The sequence below is a fragment of the Arvicanthis niloticus genome, chromosome 2, assembly GCF_011762505.2.
Source record: "Arvicanthis niloticus isolate mArvNil1 chromosome 2, mArvNil1.pat.X, whole genome shotgun sequence".
Lineage (NCBI taxonomy): Eukaryota > Metazoa > Chordata > Mammalia > Rodentia > Muridae > Arvicanthis > Arvicanthis niloticus.
Window position 1 is genome coordinate 50,653,012 of NC_047659.1, and position 24,922 is coordinate 50,677,933.

The 24,922-nt window shown below is 41.6% G+C and overlaps 1 long non-coding RNA gene across 1 annotated transcript; it reads right to left on the reverse strand.

The window, feature by feature from the left end:
- Positions 1 to 659: 659 nt before the first annotated feature.
- LOC143441341 (uncharacterized) lies at positions 660 to 9,003 on the reverse strand. The gene is made up of 3 exons (XR_013108649.1): positions 8,898 to 9,003; positions 3,383 to 3,804; positions 660 to 2,523 (listed from the first exon to the last, which is right to left on the reverse strand). It is a non-coding gene; the product is annotated as an uncharacterized LOC143441341 (long non-coding RNA).
- Positions 9,004 to 24,922: the final 15,919 nt, after the last annotated feature.

The window sequence follows — 24,922 nt, forward strand, 5'->3', positions numbered from 1 at the left end:
CATTCAGATCAATATCCACCAACTTCCTTTGTAACCCCAGAATGTTCAAAGCAGAAGGTATCACAGGATATAACCTCTTTTAAATCACAATGCCCACTAAGCCTAGGACCGGAGCATTCACAACCAGGGGAGGCAAGAGAACCTAGCAGGTGGGTGGCGGGCATGTAGGCATATGAGCCTTCCTTCTCAGAAATTTTCCTGGCTTAGTATAATTTTCTTGCTGATCCTATAACATAGACAATGAGCCAGTTCTGTGTTGTCAGCTCTAAGATTAGAATAAGGCTATAATTCATTACTCAGCACTGATCAGTCCTAGAATTAGTAAGACTTGAAAAAGGTAAAATCAGAGAATGGAGAAAAATAATAATAATAACAAGGCTTAGTGTATGATGTTTTGGGAAACAACGTACAAGTACATAAGCAGGGCTAGAGAGATAGATGGCTTAATGTTTAAAAATATTTGCTGCTTTTGCAGAGGACCAGAGTTTGGATCCCAGCACCCATATCAGGTGGCTTAAAACTACCTGTAACTCTGTCTCCAGAGGACCCAACACCAGCCTCTGTGGGTTATCACCTATGTGTGCACACATGTGTATGAGTGCACACACACATATAAACAAATAAAAATTTAAGAGTACACATGCCTTAAAATAATCTTTATTTAGACACAGAACTCAAAATTCATTTAAGGGTACAATGTGATGGCTTTGTCATATGCACAGCATTGTGGCAACGCACCACAGTCTGAGTTTAGATCACAGTAATACATTATGTTGATGCAACTATTAATCATGTTTACATACATGTTTTACTGAATGAAAAAATAAAATCAGTTGCTGCCTGTGCCCTGGACTACTCACTGCCCAAGCCTACCCACCCTTGGGGCTTGGAGGTGAGAAAAGCCAGAGCAAGCTCTGACAGCTGCCACAAGCTCCTTTAATACCCTCCACTCGTGCATGCCCCATTGGTCCCAAGAGAGCATCTCTTCATAGGGCTGACCATGGCCATTCCTTCTACAGTCAGTCACTTTAGAGATTCAGTATGATGCACTAAGATGCTTTCGTGGTTCTGACTGCTACTCTAGAACTGGAACTCAAGTTTGGTGAGCAGCTCAGGGTAGGAGATCTCACAACTGGCCCTGACAACCTCCTGAATTTGGGGGACACTGGGCCGATCCACACTGTCACCTCCTCCTGCCTGGCCCTGGTCTACTTTAGTCTGGCTTCAGCTCCAAATGTATCTGAGATGGCCACAGAAAACTAGGTGATGACGTTATGTCACGCTGAAAGTCTATGGAGAAAATCTCATTTCTTTACCCATCGTCCAAGTCCTAAATTCCTTGGATGAACTTCTGCTTTCAAATGTGGTTTTTCTTCTTCTTCCATCCACCCTCCCCAACTCCAGTCTTTTCTGGTGAATCTCTAGGGCATTTACTGCCTCTCTTGGAAGGTCATCTGGGCCAACTTTTTTGTTTTGTTTTTGTTTTACAGGACTATTATTATTTTTGTGGCTAGACATTTAGCCAAGGAAGTTTTTTCCTATTATGCAAATAGTGTGTTGTTTTCCAAGTACTTCACTCGAGCATCCCAGACAAAACCCATATGGAAACTTTGTGGATTAAAACAGTAAATATACTCATTTGGGGAGAGAGAAGAAAATGTGAATGTTATTTTATTGGAAAACCCAAATGATTAAAAAAAAAAATAAATGTAGGAAACATATAGTTCCCTAAGGTACACTTCACTGTGGAAAGACAAACATCATAAAAATGTGGTCTGTCTCAGGCAGTCTGGAGACACACTCATATCAGGATTTGGGGAACTGGCCCAAGCGTCAGCAGAATTAAGGAAGACTCTTGGTTTTGGAGGGTCATATAGTACCTACCCTGTCCAGTGGTCTGTTCATCTGGTAGATGCTGAAGGCTGGAAACTTGATTCTAATGAACAGTTTAACAGTGACTTTGGGACTAGAGAGACTGCTCAGTGGTTAAGAGCACTGGCTGCTCTTCCAGCGGATCTAGATATGTTTCTCAGCACCCACATGATAAAACTTCCTGTATCTCTAGTTCCAGAGATCTGACACCCTCTTCTGGTCCCTTCGGGCACTGCATGCTAGTGGTACACATATGCACACACAACCGTCATTCACATAAAATCTTCAAACAAACAAACAAAAGTCAGTGACTTTATTAACATGCATGCAAATAATTTCAACTTCGCAAATGTTAGACGCAGACCACACTAGTTAGAGTTTTCGTTTCCTTTAATGAAACTGGTGTCACAAACAGGGTAACGAACTTTCTTCATCCCTTGAGATGGTGACTCCATCACACCATCTGGGCTGGCTCCATCACCACGTTCTGGGCTGGACGCAACCTGGCTCCCCCTTTGATCTCAGGGTAGATATTCCAGAGCAAAGCTATAACAAAGTAAAAGTGTGCTGTTCTGAGTAAGGAACATGGGTCTAGGGGAGATCTCAGCAGAGGCAGGACCACCCCACCCCAGTGGCATCTTCGTAGGGTCCCTAGAAAGAGAATGATTTTAGCGTCATTGAGTGATACTTAGGTCAGCACATATCAGCAGCAAATGCAAACCTGCTGTCATGTCCCCACAGGCCAGAAGTCCAATCTCAAATGCAGGGAACTGACAAAATAGAATTGTCATTCTGTGCATCTGAGAGGAGTCCTAAACCTAGAGAAAACTGGCAGTTTTTGTTGGTTTTTTTTTTTTTTTTTTTTTAAGGTGTTGGCATCTGTATTTTCTTTGATTGCCAAAAACTTCATTAGAAAAAAAGTTGAATATCTACAATTCTCTATATTAACACATGTTATCTTTTGTGAGTGATGAATTCGGCCAACTTAAGTACCCGCCTCTATTTTCCCTCCCCCACCAGTCATAAATCCTTAAACCTCCATGTGATGATGGGCCTTGGCTTCTCCTGATGGTGCTGGCTGGGGCTCGAGGATCTCATGTCTCCAGTTTTATTGTGTTGGGAAGACAGACAACTCTTTCAAGTCGCTGATGGAAATATTGGCCATGGCCCAGCTTTCTTGGGTGATGATGTGTGGATTGCCTACTCTAAGGTACTGCTTTCCCCTGGCTAGATATTTCCTTCAAGGCATTGTGTTCATTCTCCTGGAAGACTATGAAGAAAGTAGCAATACTCTTCTCCTCGTCGGTTAAAGGGAGGGTGGGAGTAGGGGAGGGGAATGTGTTTGTTGAGTTTGAAAACATGAAAGAAAATAGGTATGTCCACCTTAGTTCAGCCCGCCCTCCCCTTCCCTTTCCACATGAAATTGTGAAACCAGTAAAACTAAATTATGCAATTAAAAGGAGAGAGACCTATAAAAATACACACCGGAATCAGTATTATACGTACATACCATTCACTGTACTGGATATCAGCAAGTCCTAAAGGTCTGGCCTTTCCCATAGTCTGGCAAGGAGAAGGCAACTCCAATTTGGAAAAGCAAAGCCAGCTGTTTATATTGTTAGGGGAACATATCTGCTGTAACAATAGGCCAGCGTTTCAGCATCTTAGCAGAAACTATTTCTCAAAGAAGAGGCCACAGACATGTTTATCTGAAGAAGGCATTCTCTGTGCAGTCACAGAGGAGTCTGATGTCTCTCTTGGGGCTTGGCCTTTCTACTTCTGTAGAGTCATTTCCAGCCGTCCTTGGTAGTAGAGCAGGCAAACCCGCTTCCCAGAAACCCGACTTCCATTCACTCTCCAGGGTGAAAACTTGTCATATGACCTTGTCTAGGATGGAAGAAGGCCGAGAAGCCCAGTGTGAGAGCCAGACAGCTGCATTCCACAGTGTAGAAAGAGAAACGGAACAGAGCTGACAGTGAGCCACAAAGAGATCACGAACTCATCCCTCCCCCACCCTACCCCCATGTCTTTCTCTCTCCCTCTTTCTCCTCTGATAAGGGAAGACAATAAGAAAAACCGAAGCATATACAGAGATAAGTTGGATAAAGGAAAACACATGTGTCCCAAGGTGTGGATACCAGCAGATCCAACCTGTTTCTCCAGTAAGAAAGCAATGATACAGTCTGTGCCAATTTTCACTTTCAGATTCCTCACCACAGTGTAATCTGCCTAATTTTCTCTCTCTTCTTTTTTTCCTTGAACAGCTCATAAAAATTAAGTCTAAAACAAACGGTGCTTCTTGTGCGAACAGGTTTGGGTGCCCTTCAAGACTCTCAACTTGCAAAGCTCCTTTTAATGGGTGCCTTCTTACTCTCAGGGAAATGAGCCACTACCTTGAAGTCAGGTTTGTTAGCTTCCCCCCACACCACCCCCAAATCACCTCTATTTTTCTTAGAGCCTCAGTGAGCACAGTTTCTTTCATCTTAATGTGGTGGGGAGAAGATGAAAGGAGAATTTCCTTAATTCAATAGTGAAACTTCCCAGTTGTGAAGCACTTTGAAATACAAACTAATTAATAAGCACAACTCTCTGGCAAAGCAGTAAGGATCTCTCTGTCGTTTTCCACAGCTGAGAAGGCTGCAGTTAAAGTAGGTTGCCCTAGGCTGTGCACCTCCTCTGAGAACTTGGAGGCACCAGCCCTGCATCCTCTCAGGACAGCATGCTGCCTCTCTGGAGAGTAATCAGCTTTTTGAGGGGTTGTAGCTGACAGTGCCTTCCTCAGACAGTCTACAGTGCCCCTGGCACCAGCTAGGCAATTAGTAATGTCCTTGTCACCAGCTCTGAGCACTCCACAAAAGGAGAGTAAAGAAAAAGAGAGTCACTGCACGGCCCTCCCTCTCTCTCACACACAAACACTTTGGGAGACTGAAAAATACTTTAACAATAATCACAGACAGTGAGCTAAGCTGGGAATTAGAAAGGCAAAGTATTTTGTCTGTATCCTTACGCTATTAGGATCCTAATGCCACAATTACTGTTACCCCACAAATGGAGGAACCAACCAACACCACTGTTCCCAAAGGTAGCCATTAATGAGTCTTTGGCTAGTGCCCTTATTTTTTGGCTCAACAGTGTAAAGTGCTGTGGGCAAATAGCACTGTAGCTATTTCAGTGAGAAGCAAATGAGCAAAACAAAACAAACAAACAAAAACCAAAACCACCAGCAACTACAAAGCCACAAACAACCACAGTGACATTTTGTGCACCTCAGCTCGAGCATATCTTCTGAGAAGAAAGCTGACCAGAGTAGGAATGGAGTCTGTAGCTATCCTGTGGAGCCCAAAATGCTTGTAATGTCCCAGAGCTAAAATATTTCTTTTTCCAAGACCTTATCGTTGTTTGGCTATAAGGTGTAGGGGCTGTCATTGTCAATACTGTTGGCTGTCAAGAATAAGAAAAATCCCTAAGATAGAGCATGGGTCTCTTTCTTCCTTCTTGGAACATGCAATGTTTATGCTAGTAATGGACTCATAGGCGTGATGAAATCTAACCAGGATATTCTGGGCTCATTTTATCTGAGAACATAGAAAGATTTTATACATATGTCACAACACTCCGTGTTTAACATGAATGCCAATGGCTCCATGTAGTTACTGAGCACTCTAAGGGTAAAAGTGCAAACTGGGATGTGCTCTACCTATAAAATAAGTGTCATGTATTGAGTTCACATGAAAATGAAGTTTCAAAGTATCTCTTCATATCTACATTTACTATATGTTGAAACTATGGTATTTTTAGAACGATCAGATTAAATACAGTATCTTATTAAAATATGTGCCATTTGTTCTCTGTAAGTAGACATTTCAAATTGTATATGTGAATCATGTGTTCCCACAGGAGAGTGTTGCTGGGAAACACTTTCCTAAACGTTCCCTAAATAAGAACTTTCATCACCCAGTCAGACCCTGAGCAAACCCACAGACCCACAGAAACCTCCATTGTTAGCAGCAGCTCCCTTTAGAATGAACAGAGAGACGGTGTTCAAACCAAAGGATGCTTCCTGGCTTTTAAATCTGTATCTATTATTTTATATTTCAGTATCAGAAAATATATTAAGGAAATGTTTTTTTCCTCCTCTTGTATTTCTACGGTACTGCTCTTTGAGCCTTCCATCACCAAACTCCATCCCCAGCAGGGAAGATGTCTGTCTCACCTTTCTCCTGGACTAACTCCCACAGGTATCTCAGATTCCGCCACAGCCCCTTCCCGTGCTCAACGCTGAGCTGGCTCAATGTTACTGCAGGCTGTGTGGCATCACAGTCAAATTATATGCTTCCATTAACTCAGCTTTTTACCCCGTTTTCTGCTAAGTGTCTGTGGCCAGAAATTTTGCCCTTCATAACCCCTTCCCTCATCTATCACAATGCCAGGAGTATTCCCATTATTTGTTGAACGCTTATTTAACTGAAAACTGAATCGGTGGAAATAATTCCTTGATACTGCTATTTTGATACTTTTAATAATAGCAGTTGGGGTTGTAGAGGTAGCTGGATGGTTAAATTCTCATACTGCTCTTGCAGAGGAACAGAATTCAGTTCCCAGCATCTACGTCTATCATCTGATGACTGCCTGGAATTCCAGCTCCAGGGGATCCAACCCCCTTTTCTGGCCTTGGAGGACACTGCATTCATGTGCAGAACCCTCTCTTATGACAAATATACACATAATTAGAAAATAACTGAAGTTTGACAATTTAGGGAAGATACGCTGACTGACTTCATAACAGTATTTTGGGGACAATTTGTGTAGAAAGGATGGAAAGATGGATGAATAGATAGATGGACAGACAAATGGGAAGCAAAGAACTTGACTCATAACAGAAGGCCCAGGAATTAGAACCAATAGTCTAAGATCTTGTCTTTTGTGATGGCCACCTCCTAGGTAGTAGATAGCTTCCAGCATCTTCTCTCCAGGTGAATCACACACTGCATGAGCCCCGTATGTAAAGTTCTATCACCTGACTGTTAGCTCTTCCATCCAGAAATTAGCTCAGATGGCTTGCTTCCTCGGTTGTGAGGAAGATTCCTTCTTGGACCAATGTTTAATGAGCCAACACCTTCCTCCTTCATTCTAAGCTTTCCATCACAGAAGCTGGAAGGAGACAATAAGAAGCTACAGCTCATTAAAGACCTGTGCCTGTCGTGGTTCTCAGTTGTTCCTTACTTGCCTTGGAGAAAACTTAATAGCTTTGTTCTCTTGATCAGTGCTTCCAATTAAAACTCGTGCATGTATTATTTTCTTCACCCGAGAGATGGAGAAAGTGTGATTCCGAGCCATGAAGAGATCTATCCCAGGGGGTGAGTCGTGGTGGAACTATTCAGGATAGCCCATGACATTTCCCACTGTACCACCCTGCTTCATAGAAACCCCTCACGGAAAAAAAAGCACTGCCTGGATGCCTCTTACCACAGAGGCTTGAATATTCCAGAGTAATAAACGGTTGACTGTCACAAGGTCTTCTGCCTTGTGCCATTCCCTTGGTTTGTTCCTTGGGTCAATGTGATCCTATGTAGCTAATAAGCACACACACACACACACACACACACACACACACACACACACACACACACAAATCTAGGGGACTTCTGTGCTGCTGGCGCTCCATGATGCCGTCCAGCATTATTTAAGATTTCATTCAAAACCTCCTTTAGGGTGACTTCTGTGCACCTGCAGTGCCCGTTCAAGAAGATCAACAAATGGCTGAAGACAGATTTCTCAGCTAGAGGAAAGAATTATTACCTTACCATCAGTCTAATGAAAACAGAGGTGAAATACCAACCTGCACTAGATAAACAGCACGCTGAGCCATCCATCACACTCAGCCTCTCCGAGCCCAGCGCCCTAACCAACGCCACCTGATTACTGCGCCTGCGCAGACAAGCTGACACCATCAGAGAGCTGGGCTGCCCAAAGACCTAGACAGGAATTCTTTCAGCTATTCCCTTTCCTAGGTGTGAATTTCCCTTTCTGTCAGACAACAGCACCTTTACAGGCTTATTCTCTGCTAAACTGTGGTTGTCACCCAGGACCCTGTTTCTTTGAAATGGTCCACTCAGCATTTTCCAAGATGACTTTCTCGGAATCCTCTATTTCGTAACAAACACATTCCTTCTCCTAATAGAAAACCCTTCCTATTCACTCTGGGCACAGAGTTCAAGGAGCCCAAAACCTAGGGCGAAAGACATAAATTATGCATATGTATAGACTCTTTCTCTCACTTCCCACCTACCTCATTCATTTTACCCTTACAATATTATGAGAGGTAGAGGAGGCACCAATGAACTCACATGGAAGAAAGGAAGGAAGCTACAACCTAGATAAGATCACTCAGAGTCAAAGAAAACAGAACTGAGATTTTTTTTTTTGGTTGGTTGGTTTCTGTTGTTGTTTTGTTTTCAGATATATGGTGAAGCTGCAGGCTCCCCACCAAAACTCAGTTTCCTGCCCTGTATCAGACTTCTCTGGTCCTGTTTGCAGAGGTCCTTTTTCTAAAAACCAAATCTTTGATAGTATCTATGCAACCAAGTCCCACGGACGTCCTCTCCCCAACTCCAACTCTTCATCTCATCTAGAAGTCAGTGCTGACAGTCTTGTAGACTTCTGACAGCTCGTAACAGGTGCATTTGTTTAGAGGTGGTGACTGGGTGTGGCTACTCTTAACCTCAGAGCCCGAGGCAAATGCTAGGAGATGGTTCCTATCTCTAGATCTGGCCTTGTTACTTAGGGCTCCAGAGTAAACAGAACCCTGAGATTTGCTGTTTCCAAAACTCTAGAGGACATTTCTGTTGCTGACGATTTAAGAAGTAGATGCAAGCAGGAGTGGGGGAGTTCCTTACGTTAACCAAACATAAAATTCAGTGGGGCAGAATCTGATTTTAGTGGCAATAATAGCCATAGTCATTTCCTCACTGGGCATGTAGCTAGAGTTTATGGGTGAAGTCAGAGTATAAGACCCGCCCACTTACCCAAGACCTGCTTTCCTCTTTCAGTTGCCTGTAGTTAACTGTAGTCCAAAATGTTCAATAGAAAGTTACAGAAATAAGCAATGTATAGAGCTTCAGTTGTGTGCCCTTACAAATGATGTAATGAAACATTGCATCAGTCCTCGACTCCCAGGACAGGCATCATCCCTGGGTGCACTGCCTACTGGTTACACTTGGTAACTATGTAGGTTATCAAACCTCCCGTCACAGTACACTAGAGATGGCGAAGCTGATATGCCAAGAAAAGCCAACAGGTGCCGCATGTAAGTGAAGGCATGACTGTTCTTGGCTTAAGGAAAGAAAAAATGAGGCACCAAAGTTGCTAAGATCTTCAGAAAGAATAGAGTATACATTCGTGAAATTGTGAAAGAAAAAAATATGCTAATTTTGTTTCTGCCTGTCAAACACAGTGCATCATTAAGATAGTAAGAGCATTAAAATATGCATGTACAAACAGGAAAAAAAAAAGCCTACACATAAAGTTCTGCCTGATTCTCTGTGCCAAGCATCTTGGAAGTATCTGCACCGGCTATCCCATACTGACCTTCCAGACTCTGTGGGTTCTTGTTCCTTCTATGACTTGTATCAGAAAATCCACTTTGCCTTGTGACATTTATGTGGTGAATATCACCAAGCCAAACTTAAGTAGTGACCTTTTCATTTCCCGAGTATATTTACTGGAAAGTAAAAAAAAATCTGTACCAGTTTTAAAATAAATTTAATGCTTCAGAAATAGTTTGCTTCTTCAGATGTGCTATTTTCTAGTTAGTAACACCCAAGGCAGAGAGCTACTTTTAATATTCTCTATTCAGTATCTCTCACAACTGTGTAGTATTGTATGGAAGTGAGACAAGTCAACCATTTCTTACCAATGTTCTCACTTACACACACACACACACACACACACACACACACACACACACATACGACCTTTATTGACTGGGTAATAATATTGACAACACAAATCCCAAAGAAGGAATTATAATTCCTTTTAAAAATATTTTATTTTTAATTATGTGTGTGCAAGTGTGTATGTGTGCGCACGTGCATGTGTGAGCGCGCATGTGTGTACACAAGGGCAAGTGCTTACAGAGGTCAAAAGAGGGCATCAGATCTGTTGAGTTACAAGTGGTGCAATCTGCCCCATGTAGGTACTAGGAACTCAACTAGGGTCCTGTGCAAGAGCCTAGCCAATAAGAAACCTCTTGGGCTCTAGGGAGTAGAATTCTTAAAGAAGAGACTACATTGACATTTTCTTTTCTTGGTTTTACAAGATAAGAAAATGCTGTGAGTTTTCCTATCTTTCACATGATGAAGAAAAGAAATTCATGCATATTTTGTTAGCAACGGCCTTCTGGAGAATGCATTTAAAATCCCTAGCACATTATGGGTTGTGATATTGATCTTTGAAATAAAGAGTTACAACAGAAAGAAAATTGAATATTAAGTAGATGTGTGTAATTTTCATGACATGGCAAGGCACTAACTACTTACTTTATTTAAATACAGCAGTCCCATAGGGACTTCGTAGCCACAGTGTACAAACGAAGATCTCAGGGCCAAGTGCCTTTCAAGCTATCCAGAAATGGTCACACTTTAGTTAATTTACAAGAAGCTGATGACTAAGGGGATATGCTGGCTGTTTATAGTCAGACATATAGACTACTCATCCCTTTCACTTATGGTCTGTGTATCACTTTTCATGACTGTGACAGAATGCTTTTGAGAGAGCAACTTGAAGGAATAGAGGGTTTGCTTTGGCTTATGGGTTTATTGGTCCAGTCCTTGGTTACCTACTTCTGTGTTTACAAATGTGTGTAGAGAGACAGAGCATCAGTGAACAGGGGAAGAAGCCAAGAGTCTACCTCACAGTGGAGAGAGAGCTGGGGGCTGGGACTACTGGGCACAAGGTATACTTATAATGACCAAGTCTCCCCAGAGACCTACCTCCTCCAAAAGACTCATATCCTCTTCCCCACATTCTCCAAATAATGCTACCAAAGTATGTCTCTATCAATAGATCAACCCATTGATTAGGCCAGACCCCTCACAATACAGCCAGAGTCCTACTTCTGAACAATGCACTGGGGACCCAGTCTTGAACACATACATTTTTGTGTGTATGTGGAGGGTGAGGCCACTGGAAATATGCATCATTGTTATTTGCCACTGGAAAGATACAGTCAGAGACTCTCAGCAGTCACTGGTCTTGCAAAATATTTGACAACACCTTCTTGATAGCATATTGTCTAAGAAGTTTATTCTTCAGAAGTTTCCCAAGGAAGAATAAATAGTATCGGGAAACAGTATATGAAGCCCATGGTAAGGGCAAGTCACCCAGAAAACCCAAGCACCTACCAACTCCCTGGTGACTGAAGTGCCCCGCCCTTACACACTCTAGATAAATTGCAAATCTCTGCCTCTCTGGTTACTTATTTGGTGTCCCAGTGCTGTTCATCCAAGGTCACACAGTGGCCTTCGTTTGCTCAGGCCACAGTGTATTCCCAGGGTAGGGGTGTTTTGAAAATTATCTCCTTAGTATGCTCATGAATATGACTTTAAAGAAAATAATTGGAGACAACAATGGATCTTTATGATTTGGAAAAACTGTTCATGAAATGAAAATACAGTTAACTTGGAATATTAAAGAGGACCTCAAACTGATTTGAGAAGCACTGCAGGCTTGTGTTCCTTGCGATGCTGGACTCTAGCCCTGCTTTTCCTGAAATGATTTTTCCCAAATGGAAAGGAAGCATTATTCCTTCATTGGATGTATTAATTTAAGTAACTTAATGTCCTGAGGCCAGCCATTTGTCCCATCTCCTTCTGAAAGGCACCTCATTGTTACCCCCAGCCTGCACCTACCTCTAAGCATGTACACCTGGTGTGGGAATAGTTTAATTGATCAATACTGGAACTGTGACTAACTGTGTTAGCATCTCACCCACCATGGCTGCTCCATAAAATGGCAAATGATAAGAAGAACTGAGGTTTTGAAATTTTTCTTCCACGGTTGTAAAACCTGGAAGTAATCCAGCTGTCGGGTTAAAGACAAACTTCACCTGTACTGGTTTAGATCCATCACTCGTGCAAAATGGAAAGATAAGGTTACACCCAGTAAGGTGCTGAAACATGGGAACTCGAACAGACCCAAGGGCCATGTTAATTAAAGCAGAGCTCTGCCAAGTATGGGTTATCAACCGAAGGGACTGCCTACTGCCTCGAATGTGCACAGTTCAAGATCAAACTCAGCAAACCCCTGTGTATAACTGAGAGGTACTTGAAGGACCTGTGTGAAGCTCAGTCTGAACTTTGCTGGCATCCATTCAAATACTTTCAAATATAGTTCAAATACAGTAGACTGATCATAGAGCTGAGGGTCACAGGATTTCAGTCAAAACTTGGACTCAGCTACCTTTAATTTTGACAAAAGGGTAGATTAAAAGAAAGCAGAGACTCCAATTCCATGTCACGTAGATATCACTGAAGGGCCATCGATACCCCACAAACAACTGTCTTCAAGCTACAGCTCAGAACAGAAGCAGCAAAATCTGCCTCAACTGCTATCTTTCAAGATAGTTTGCAATTCTTATTTCCCCTTTGCTGAGCTCATGGGCGTCAGTAGCAATATACGGAGTACCGTTTATTTCTCTAATCTGTTTACATTTTCCAGGTCATGCTATGTGCTATGCCAACCAGAGAATTTTGATGTGGCATGGATTCTGGATAAACATAATAAGGATCCCCCCCATCTGGTAAAGCACAGTTCAGATAAAGCTCCAGGAGGGAAAGCTGATATCACCATCATATGTGATGAAGTCTTGATGAGTAACACCCAGCCCTATTTCTTGTGTACCTTGTTCTTACAGGTTCCATTCCTGGGGTCTGTGACTGGCTGAGGGCCATGTGTTCAAAGAAAAGAAGCCAGTGTGTTAGGTATATGATGATGGAGTGCAGATAGCTTGGCAAGCCATTAGTCCTGTTGAGTGATACACTACACTATTAGTCTTGGCCAGATGTTCTACACAGGAGGAATTGGTGGAACCTGTGTCTATGGTCTTTGGGGTCTTCAGACCATAGAGTAGCATATTAAGAAAGGAGATTCTTAGTGCAATGCTTCTGTAAGACAAAGGACACTGTCAACAAGACAAAATGGTAGCCTACAGATTGGGAACCCTATATCTGACAGAGGGCTAATATCCAAAATGTATAAAGAACTCAAGAAGTCAAACACCAACAACCCAAATAACCCAACTTAAAAATGGAAAACAAAGCTAAACAGAGAATTCTCAGCAGAAGAGAGAAGCACTTAACAAATGTTCATTGTCCTTAGTTGCCAGAGAAATGAAAATCAAAACAACTCTGAGATTCCATCTTACACCCATCAGAATGGCTAAGAACAAAAACTGAAGTGATAGCACATGCAGGTGAGGATGTGGAGCAAGGGGAACACTCCTCCATTGCTGGTGGGAGTGCAAACTTATGTTACTCAGAAAACTTGGAATAATTCTACCTCAAAACAGAACTATACCACTCCTGGGCATATACTCTAAAAGATGTTCTACCATCCCACAATGACACTTGCTCAGCTATGTTCATAGCAACTTTATTCATAATAGCCAGAAACTGAAAACAAGCTAGATGTCCCTCATCTGAAGAATGGGTAAAGAAAACGTGGTACATCTACATAATGGAGTACTATTCAGCTAGGAAAAACAAAGACATTATGAATTTTTCAGGCAAATGGATGGATCTTGAAAATATCCTGAGTGAGGTAACCGAGTCACAAAAGGAGATGCATGGTATGTATTTACCTATAAGTGGATATTAGCCATAAAATACAGGATATTCATGCTACACTCCACAGACCCAAAGAAGCTAAGCAAGAAGGAAGGCACAAGAGAGCATGCTTGAATCTCACTTAGAAAAGGAAACAAAGAAGTCATAAGAGGCAGATGGAGGGAGGAAACTGGGTGGGGGGTGGGAAACTGGGGATGGGGATAGAAATGGGGGGTTCAGGATCAAGTGTGGAAAAGGACAGGGGGTGATGACCAGATGGCCATGAGTATGAATGAAAGTCTGCAACTGACAGGGATAGGGAGGTAGGGTTATCTCCAGGAAAAGACAGAGACCTGGGATAAGGGAGGCGCCCAAGAATCAATGGGGTGACCTTAGCTGTGACTTATAGCATTGGGGATATGGAACCTGAAGAGGCCAGATCTTGTAGCCTGGCAGGACCTCCTATGGAGTGATAGGGACACCAACCCACCCACAAAACTTTCAACCCAAAATTCATCCTGTCTAAAAGAAATGCAGGGTTGGGGGTTTGGGGAGATGGAGCAGAGACTGAGAGAATGGCCAACTAATAACGGACCCAACTTGAGACCCATTCCATGAGCAAGCACCAATCCCTGACACTACTAATGATATTCTATTATGCTTGCAGACAGCAGTCTAGCAGGGCTGTCCTCTGAGAGGCTCCACCCAGCAGCTGACTCAGACAGATGCAGAGACCCACAGCCAAACAGTGGATAGAGCTTGGGGACTCTTCTGGAAGAACAAAAGAAAGGCCTCTACATGAATAGGAACTCCACAGGAAGACCAACAGAGTCAACCAACCTGGACCCTTGGGGCTCTCAGAGACTGAACCACCAACCAAAGAACATACACAGGCTGGACTAAGGCCTCCCCACACAGATGTAGCAATGTGCAGCATGGTCTTCATGTGGGTCCCAAAAAACTGGAGTGGGGGCTATCCCCAAAACTGTTGCTCATAAGTGAGATATGTTTTACTATGGGATGCCTTGTGTGGCCTCAGTGGGATAGGATGCACCTAGCCTCATAGAGACTTGATGTGCTAGGGTGGAGGGGTAGACAGGGGGGCCCCACCCACTCAGAAGAAAAGGGGAAAGGGTTGGGGGAAGGGTTGGGAGAAGGGTTGTGGGAGTGTGTGACCAGGAGGGGCAGTGAGTGGATGTAAAGTGAATAAGTAGATGATGATGATGATGATGATGATGATGATGATGATGATACAAAAACTGAAGAAAATAAAGGACATTTTGTACTTAGACCCCCCTCTGGCACTTGCAATAGTCTTTCTCAGTGCACAGAGTGTACAGTGCTGGGTCCCCTGAGGAAAGAGTTACTTTAACTGCTAATTGTCCTAGTAAAGAAACTTTAACTCATGACAGGATTCCACACAAATAGACCAACCAAAAGCCCAATCTATCAGGTATATTTAATCTGTCCAACCTTCTGAAAACCACACCTTAGCCTGCCCTACCTCAAATGTGCTTAGTAAGTTTACAGTAATCTATATAATTAGCTACAACCAACTCATAAGAAGTTTATTTTATCTAAGGCATAATTTACCTAGTACTGTACAGAAAGCAACAAACTCTTAAAAGGGGGGAACCACTTAAGTCAAATCGCAAGTCTGGGTGTAGCTGTCAAAGGACAGGCTGCTGAAAACTGCACTAAAGCTTCAACAATTTTCTATGCTGTCTTCATAATTACCCACCCCTACTCTCCTCTATGATCATGGATTCTAAAATAAAAGTCCTTTGTGTACCTGTATGTGTGTACGTGCGTGAATGGAACACAGAGATCAGCTCAAATGTCCTTCCTAAGGAGCCATCATCTTGTTTTTTGAGACAAGGTCTCTCTTTGAGCTTGAGCTCACTGAACTGACTGGCTCTTGAGCCCTAGGGAGCCTCTTGTCTCCAACTCTTCAGTACTGGCATGCCAGGCGTGCAACGTCACTCCTGACTCCTTTTTTTTTTTTTTTTTTTTTTTTTTTTTTTGGTTTTTGGAGACAGGGTTTTTCTGTGTAGTCCTGGCCTCACTCTGTAGACCAGGCTGGCCTGGAACTCAGAAATCCGCCTGCCTCTCCCGAGTGCTGGGATTAAAGGCGTGCGCCACCACTGCCCGGCACTTCTGACTCCTCTTAACATGGGTTCTGGGGTCTTAACTCAGGTCCTCAGGCTTGTGCTGGCAGTGTTTTTCTGGTTGAGCCATCTCTGTAGTAAAACGACACCCTTTGGCAATCCTAACGAGCCACGTTCTGTCATAGGCACATGTGAGTGTCCAGCAGAGACACCACGTGAGGTCATGAACTGCCTGTGTCGTTAGCAGCACATCTGCATTCTGCGTAAGATTGCTGGGTGGCTCATGGTGTGCTGGACACTTGTATTCAATAAAGCTTATGATAGCAGAGCTTTGTTTCATGTTGAACTGTGATCACTACATACATCATTAACGTCATTTAACATTTATCTGTCTTTACAGCAGAAGATGACAGTCTAGCTGAGGTTTACACACCACTTAATAGCAAGTGGCAGTGTCCTCTATAGGCTCATGTGTGTGAACCCTTGGTTTCCTGTTTTGGGAGGTTGTGGAGGCATTGTAGCTGGAAGCATGGCTGGCATGGGAGGGTCACTGCTGGTTGGTGGACCTTCTGAACTGTTACCCAACAACTCCCTTCTCCCTTAAGTTGCTTCTCTTAGATGTTTGGTCAAGCCTTGAAAAGACTGGGAGGAAATTTAAGTGCTTATTACTAAGTCAATAAAAGAAGTCAATCTAAAAAGGCTGCATACTGGCTGATTCCAACTAGGTGACATTCTGGAAAGCTCGAGATTGTGGCAGAGAGTAAGAAGAGCAGGGGACATTGAAAGTCAGGGCACAGAGATGGGTAAACACAACAGTTCAGAGGATTTTTAAAAAGGGTAGTGAAACCACTGATATCACAATGGCAGATCATAAACACATATGATATACATTTGTGCAAATGTATAGAATGCTAAGACGAACAGTAAATATTGGATATAAATGACCAACTTGTGGTGGTGGTGATGGTGGTGGTGGTAATGAGGTAGGTTCATCAAGTATAACTAACATGCTATTTAAGTGAGCATGGTTGACAGTGGGAGATGCTGTCTGTGTGAGAGGGAAGTGGGTGTATGAGAAGGCTTTGAACATTTTGTTCAAAAGTGCCTTACAAATAAAATAAAAAACGAAATACCCCAAATGTACAGATGATATGGGAGCAAACCAAAGTGTCACCAAGATAAACGTGCTGAAATGGAAAGAGTCATGTCTGCACCGTGAAAACAAAATGCTTATGTCACAGAGGGAACAGCTTCGGGGCCTTGCTCTTGTGGTTTGCCCTGCAGATATGATGGGAAAACCAAGTCCCGAGCCTTCCACCAAGGACTAGAGAGGCAGAACAAATATGGTGGATTGCAGGCTCTGCAACCATAACTGTAGGTTCCAGGTGGCTGAAGCTGGGTCTGTAAAATCATACATGGCTCAGGAGGAGGAAGCTGGTTCTTGAAGATGTGCCAAGAAGTCTTCAGGAGATTGAGTCTGAGGGAAGCAAAGTGCACAGCCAGACATCATTTTAACTTAATTTAGGAGAGACAAGACAACAGGTTAAAATGAAGCAGGTCTGTCCTAGCGAGTACCAGCCAACCTTGGCAAATGAAACTAAGAGGCACAGAGGGAGGGTTAGAATACAGACCTCTTCCTGGAACCTTTCTGTTCTAGAACATGTGGAGCCCATCCCAGCTTCACTTTCTCCAACCACATCCCCATGTTTTGGCAATGTTCTTTTCATCCAGCCAAACTTACGCTTCCCTTGTGAAGAACCCTCATAGTTCTTGGTGTTCTCGTAGAGGCTTTCTCCTTTGATGTCCTCAAGCGCTAAGGTACAGGCTGCACTCTTTAGCTCTTCATGGTTTACCCTTTCCAATCATTTGACCCTCGGTAACCCAAACAGAATGTCCTGTCCTTGCTGACAAGCCTTTGTATTGTACCTGCCTCCTCCTCACCCATCAAGACAAGATATGAAAACATCTCCTAAAAAGTATCCATTAATTTAGATCCTGATTGGACTATTCCCTGACACGCTGCAATCTTAGCATGGTGCTTAACAAGTCACACTCTGTAAATCAGACCATCTGAGGACTGATAGGTCAAGGGGAAACACAAGAAGAAGAACTAAACTTTAGAGTTTCTATCTAGATAAAACTTAGTTGAGTGATTCCCAAAAGTGGTGAAATTTGGAAAGCTCTTTAAGACACTGGGGTATCTGTCAAGCAGACACAAACAAAAAAAAGGCCAACTATATAGAACATCAGGCAATTGCCACAGAAATATCCAATGTGAGCTAAATAAACAAGCTGTAGTAAAATCTCAGCCACTGAACAAGTGACCGGTACCTCCCTATCATCAGTACTGACATCCAAAATAATGGACACCATTTATAACAACAGCTGTGGTTAGGGACTTGATCTGATTTCATTCTTTTCTGTCTCATTCTTTCTGCTTCTGAAAATATTATCAACAGGTTCTTTAGCAATTACTTCCTTTCCGGAGTTATTCCAAGGGTCTTTTCTTTGGCTCTCCAGAACAATTAAATGAGCCAATGTAAAATAGACCCACTAAACCTTAGTTCCGGTTTCAAACCCTCAGTTTATTCCAGTAAACTAACTTTTGAGTGAAACCTGGATGGTGTTTCTCTAAGGCTGTCAGGAGAGCAACAACGAATGATCTAGATCAAACAATTTGATAACTGTTCCAGGTGCCCGTACATAAAAGTTACTACACCAGGTTCCCTCCAACTCAACTCGGAGCCAGTTATTCCAAGTTTGTTCCGTGCATCAGTCACAGCATGGTGGGGGCGCCAATCACACAGCTCCAGTTACAGGGGTGTCAGCACTTCTATTTTAGGTCCTTGTCTTCAAGAGTTTATAGCTTGGTCATAAAAACTAATCACTGGATGAATCTTGGCATCTAAAAGTCACTTCCCAGAAGAATTAAGAAAGAAATTCTGTGTAGTGTTGGCTGCCTTTTGTATGTTCTCCAAAGGACCCAGAAAGGATTAGCAAAGATTTCTCCCATATCCCATGGAAATCGAGTGCCTCAAGGGACCTTTGGGTTAGTTTCCATCTTGACTTGAAGTGAAAGTAAGGTCTTCCATGATACATGGAAACCTTTTTCTTGAGGTAATGATGGGAGAGGAATAACAACAACTAGTCTTCTATCCAGGATGTGCTTCTAACTGTAAACAATATGCAGTCGTTGCATTGAGATGCTCTCTTTCCCTGGACCAATCTTCAAAGTCTTAGAAAATGAGAAAGCATGAGAACAACATGCTAGCCTTGCTTCCTTCTGTATATTTCCAGCACCAGATATTTTTCTGACCACAGACTGTGTCCCAGAGACCTGGAGACATTATGCTATTGATACTTACACTCATACTTTAAAGACGTCTTAATTATAACCTTTATTTTGTGAATGAAGAAACCGAGGCACAGACTAGTAAAAACAACTTGACCAGAAGTTCTAAAAGGAAGCTGGGTCTGAAATCAGGCTCAGGGGCAGAGGTTAGGTCCCTGGGCCTGGCTCAGTCAATTGCCCCAAGCTCAGTAGATTGCCCCAAACAGAGGTATGTATTCATGTAAGTTGAACATGCCTTTAAATAATTGCTAATTGTTAAAGTCCACTTGTGAGCATATTCAACACGTCACAAAATAGTTGTAAACGCCCAGTTTACTAGGTATCCAATTTTTTTATTCTTAGAGTTAATAACTTTAATTCCAGACAGAAAATATATTCTCAAAGAACAACTTTTGCCATATTTTATCTTTATAGATAAAATTTGTACATGATGAATTCATTGATTTATATAGATCACTTTTATAAAGGCTTATAAATGTACAGCTGAGTTTATTTTATCATAAGCTCAATATATAAAGGTTTAATCAGTTTCTGATTGTGGCATAGAACATATTGCACCATTAACACTATAATATCAATCGTGACTATAAATTATATTGTTTTCATCATGCGAACATTATTTTCTAAGCTTTAATAAGATGCTTGAGATTTTGAAATGAATTTTTAAAAGTCTAAATTCACAGTGATACCAAATACCAAATGGATATATTTTCATAACTGTTCTTGTCCCCTGGGTCAGCAATACAGTTTCTAATTATCGTAAAATTTCATTTCTAATTCCTTTCAATTTATCAGAAGGAAAATATGGATGGTTGTTATCCAATTAAAATACTCCTGACGCTTTTAAGGTAGATGTTGTGTGGGTTTTGGAGTTTCCCTATGGATAATTTAAGAAAAACAAAGGGCTTCAAAGTGGTTTTAAGTGCTCTGTGCCCGGAGAGATCCTCAGCTGCCCCCTTTCCAGCTGTCATGTTCTCGTGGATTCCATGATGTCATGAAGGGGCAGCTAGGACATTATAAAAGGTTTGGGAGCATGTGACTTTAGTCAGGAGGTTTATTTGATAATATAGAGTCCTTTCTGAGCATTACCCTTGGCTTACAGTCACCAAGATTAATTTGGAATAAATGCATAAATCTGGAGTTCACCCTCCTAGGTTAGATGTAGTGTCCCTTGTCTTGGGAGACATTAAGAGGTGTGTCTTCTGGATGCATGTTCTCAAAGGGTGTTCGTAAAGGTGTTTTCTTTAGGTGACTCACATTAAATGACTAAAGAGTAATCTGGCAGGTGCCTACACCTCTAGGAGAGCCGACTATTACTGAGGTTACACTTTCTTCCAGAGAAATTAAATGGGTCAATGTGATTTGTGTTCGTAAAAAGAAAATGCAGAGCCATCAAAACTGCACCCCAAGTCATTGTGAAAGAATTATGAGCAGAGTTTAGGCTGACACTCCTTTTGGCACCCCTCAGCTTCTATCTAGTTTCTTTACTTGATCATAATCTTAAGACAGAACTGGATTACAATCCAGTGAGGTTTTAAAATGTTGTTATTATTACTATTACTATTATTAATAGTAATTATTTCCCACTCATTTATCAGAATGTCTTCTGTCTTGTGTCACTAATCAAACTCTGGGTAAGCAACCTCTCTATCTCTGAGCTATGTCCTCACGTCAATTTATCAGAAAGCCTTTTTTTTAGTACACATACATCCAATCCTTTGAAAGGAAAGACTCTCAAGTTCATGAGCTTGCAAATGCTTACTTGAAAATTCCATGAAGGAGCTCTTGAAGGTTCCACGGTGAAGACTTCTTATTTGTGCTCAAGGTTGCAAAGCATTGGTGTTTCTCCAAAGAGCACAAACCGAGTCTTTGCAGTCAGAACCCAAGAATTAGTGAGTGGACAGAGTGAAGGCAAACAGCTACTTGGAATCTTAGAAATAACACTCATTTGTAACTAGTTACAGTTTACACTGAGCTCTGTGTCCCCCTGTGCCAATTCATAAAAATAAGTCCATCTATCATTCTAAGAAACAAATCACATTTATACACTAATACACTGGTGTGGGGGGTATGTGTGTGTTTGTGTGTGTGTGTGTGTGCACACATGTGTAACATATATGGTATTTTCTTTTAAAGCTGGCCACTTTTTTTTACTAGAGATATTTAGTCTCTATTATATTTAATTTTATATAATATAAATTATTTTATTATATTTAATTTTTCATGGTAGGTTCCATAGCATTAAAGACAATAAAGTAATGGGTTCTCTTCAGCTAAAAATTATACTTTTTGTTAAAAGGACGTTTGTAGGGGGTTGGTGACTTAAGTGGCGTTACCAACCCTGGCATATTTGGCACCTGTTGCTGTTTTATGCCCTGGCAGGAGACACTAATATCTGAACACCAGTCACTCCCGTTCTCAAAGCCCCAGGTTTTGATCTATGGTCCCTCATTATGAAAACTTACCTCTTTATGGCTTCACCCAGGTGAGTGCAAGCTCCAGGCTTTTCTTCCAGGGTCTTGGACCTAGAGGTATGAAACTTGGAACAGAGATCCTCAGGTGCTGACTTGCAACGAGTCTCACAGCCTCAGGGACCACTGCGCTCTGGGAGCCTGGAGATCTCAGTCAGGATACAGAGTCGCTGAATCTTTTATAGGAGGAGCAGAGTTTCAACTGTTAAGGGGGCCAGCCAGACAGGTGACAAGCTGCTGTACTTCAAAGACAGGAAATCCCTCCAAATGTTAAATTGTAAGGATAAAAAATGACCTACATTCAAGAAAACAGGGAGCCGGTAATTCAGCATCATTTTTGTTCCAGTTTAATGAGGCGTGCTGGGTGGGTATTAACTGGTCCTAACCAACCCTACTTTAAGTAGATGGCAGCCTTTTCTACTGGAAACCCACATTTTCAAGATTTTTTTAAAAGGTCAACTGAGTTTATATCAGATTGAAGTTACTATGTAAAGACTCTCTGGGCAAGTTTTCACCCTTCACATCGGTCTGGTTTAAAATTACAGTTCCTCAGAATGTTCAAGAAACTCTGCAAAACTGTTTAAACGTCTCCGAACACCAAAAACTCAAAGAAGGCAGAAACTCGCCTGGAGCAGCCTTGGGAAATGAGTGGATGGATTAGGTAAGATTTAGAAGCGTTCGGTGGAAGACCAACACCCAGCTTAAATTCATGAGGTTCCCAAATCATTTTCCCCAATTGAAAATGCAAAGCCTAGGTAGATTTCTGGTCAATTCTCTAAAAACCTTAGAGCAGAGAATGTGACATTTGAAGCTTATTTCAATCACTACTAAACTCTGAGGATTTATTAAATTAATACACTGAGGATGAAGAGAAGCCTGAGGGTGAAGGTGGGAAGGTCAGAAAAGCGACACACACTGTTGGCGTATTGCAGGGTCTCTGCATCCCCAGCGTTTGGAAGAATTACTGGGCAGATGTAGAAGCAGGAAGGAAATAGATGAGTAAAAGTTAACCTGACCTCAGAAAATACACACACACACACACACACACACACACACACACGCACACACATGTACATAATACATACACATACATTCACATGCATAACATGTACACATATACACACATGTACACACACACACATGGTGTCCTTCAGTGTTTATACTTTCAAAAGTGAAAATCTATAAAAGCAGTGAGATTAGAAAATTCCTGGGTAACCAAAAATCTTAGCCCCACATTCCCTCCTTTTATCAAGTTAAGCCTCTTCCATCAGGGGCAGAATGAGCTGTTTCCCCACTTACAAAGAGAGTCAACTGATATCCGTAGGTGTCACTATAAACCTCAAGTTTCCTGGGGCCGGCACCGGGGGATGAATTATGAATGGAATTAGCTCTCTTGACTTGGAATTTCCTCACTTTTACTGGTCTTTAAACTAGACTTTTATACATTCATACATAATCGATGGAACCAACACACGGAATGGCCCTTTTCATAAAACACTCAGCTTCAGAGTGATTTTGCAGTTAAGGAAACTTAAATACGAACTTCTAAGGTGGAAAATACAGTTTTCCCTCACGGGTTTAAAGCTGATCTGGGAAAGTGATGAGCTGGCCACGAGATTCCTGTCAGAAACTGAGGCTGAGTTAGTATTTTGAAATACAATTTGCAGTGCTTGCTTGCTTGCTTTCATAAACCAATCTGCTTCTCAAATTCTTAACCTTAGTCACCTTAAAAATACATAAATTTGGTGTTTGGTTATTGAGTTTTGAACTTACAGGGTAAAGTAATTTAGAGACTCATAAATACAGAGCATGAAAATCCCTCTGTACCTTTAAATGATCATGGGGAGACTGACTGATAGAACTCATGATTCAGCCCCAGCTATTTGCCATTTACCTTAATGTATATTCTTCAGTATAAAACACTCACTGTCTTAACATTTTCCTTCAACTTGTCATGTCCAAATTGATTTCAATAGCAGCCTGTGTGCATAAAGAGTGAGACCAGGGCGAATGCCAGGTTCTAGAAAGAGAAATGAACTTGGCTTGTTTTTTTTTTTTTTTTTTTTTTTTCCCTAACGCACATGCTCAAATCCAGTTCATGGCTATCAAAAGAAGACTAACACAAAGCAGTCACCAGCTTTTTCAATGTGCAAGAGATGGAATAGAATATAAAACTCATCTTTTAAACTGATATCAGATATAACTAAACATTTGGAGCATTAGGAGAAAGTAACTAAAATATTCCTACCAATTCTAAAGTTGTCTGGGAAAAAAAAAGTAATTATTTGCACATTTTCCTGGCCACTGACTTCAGTAGTAAAATGCCTTAACAAACTCTTTACTTTTTCAAGTTCTGCAAACATAAAGGGGCAAAGAATGTTCTCTCAGCTTCCTCACAATGCATTTAAAAGTTTCTACCATCTTAACAGAGCAAATTGTCTATATAATTTACATATCAGACTATTAGGGTTTCAGAGAATGGGAAAATAAACCCTGAAGTTTGTTTTATTTATTTTATTTTTTGGAGGAGGTAATATAGTATGGGGAAGCCATTTTTTACAGCATATGCTTACATTGTTTTAGAATATATGTATCATCAAGTTTCCTTATGAAACCATTTGACCTTAAAATTCAATATGGATTGCAATTTAATATAGAGTTAAAAACTTGGAAGCTCTTTCTAAAAGTCTTGAACGGGGTTGTAGCTATCTTCTTCAACTTACAACAAAAAAGACATCGCAATCCCATGTCTAGCTGGAGAAAGGTAAAATAATTGTGATGTTTTAACATTTATGAATATGTTTTTAAAATTGAAGAATGCATTATTTTTAATCCAAAATGTGAACACAGAACAGAATAGTGCAAGTATGTGAACTTCCTGACACACCACATTCACAGTTGTTGTCTGCAGTGCTACGTCCCATCCCCAAAGATAGACACACAGCCCCAAAGAGGAACTACATTATTTATATATCCATTTCTTTAAGTTCTGTTTGTATTAGCCCCCAATGCCTTTGATAGCAACAGCCAAATCACATTAAATTGACTTGTTTGCGTTTTTAAGCTCACTGTCCCAACCTACTTAAAATTCAACACCGTATTTTGCAGATGAGGAGAAACATTGTCATTTAAAAATAGTTAAACACCCTTCTCACACACCAAGAAGTGTGTAAAGGTAGGGGCCATCGCAAGCAGCATGGGGCCAGTTAGTAAGTGAGCCTGCTCCTCACAGCCTTGGGGATTCTCTTTGCCTGTGCGCACCCCCCTCAAAGCATCCTGCCACCTGGGAAATTGCAA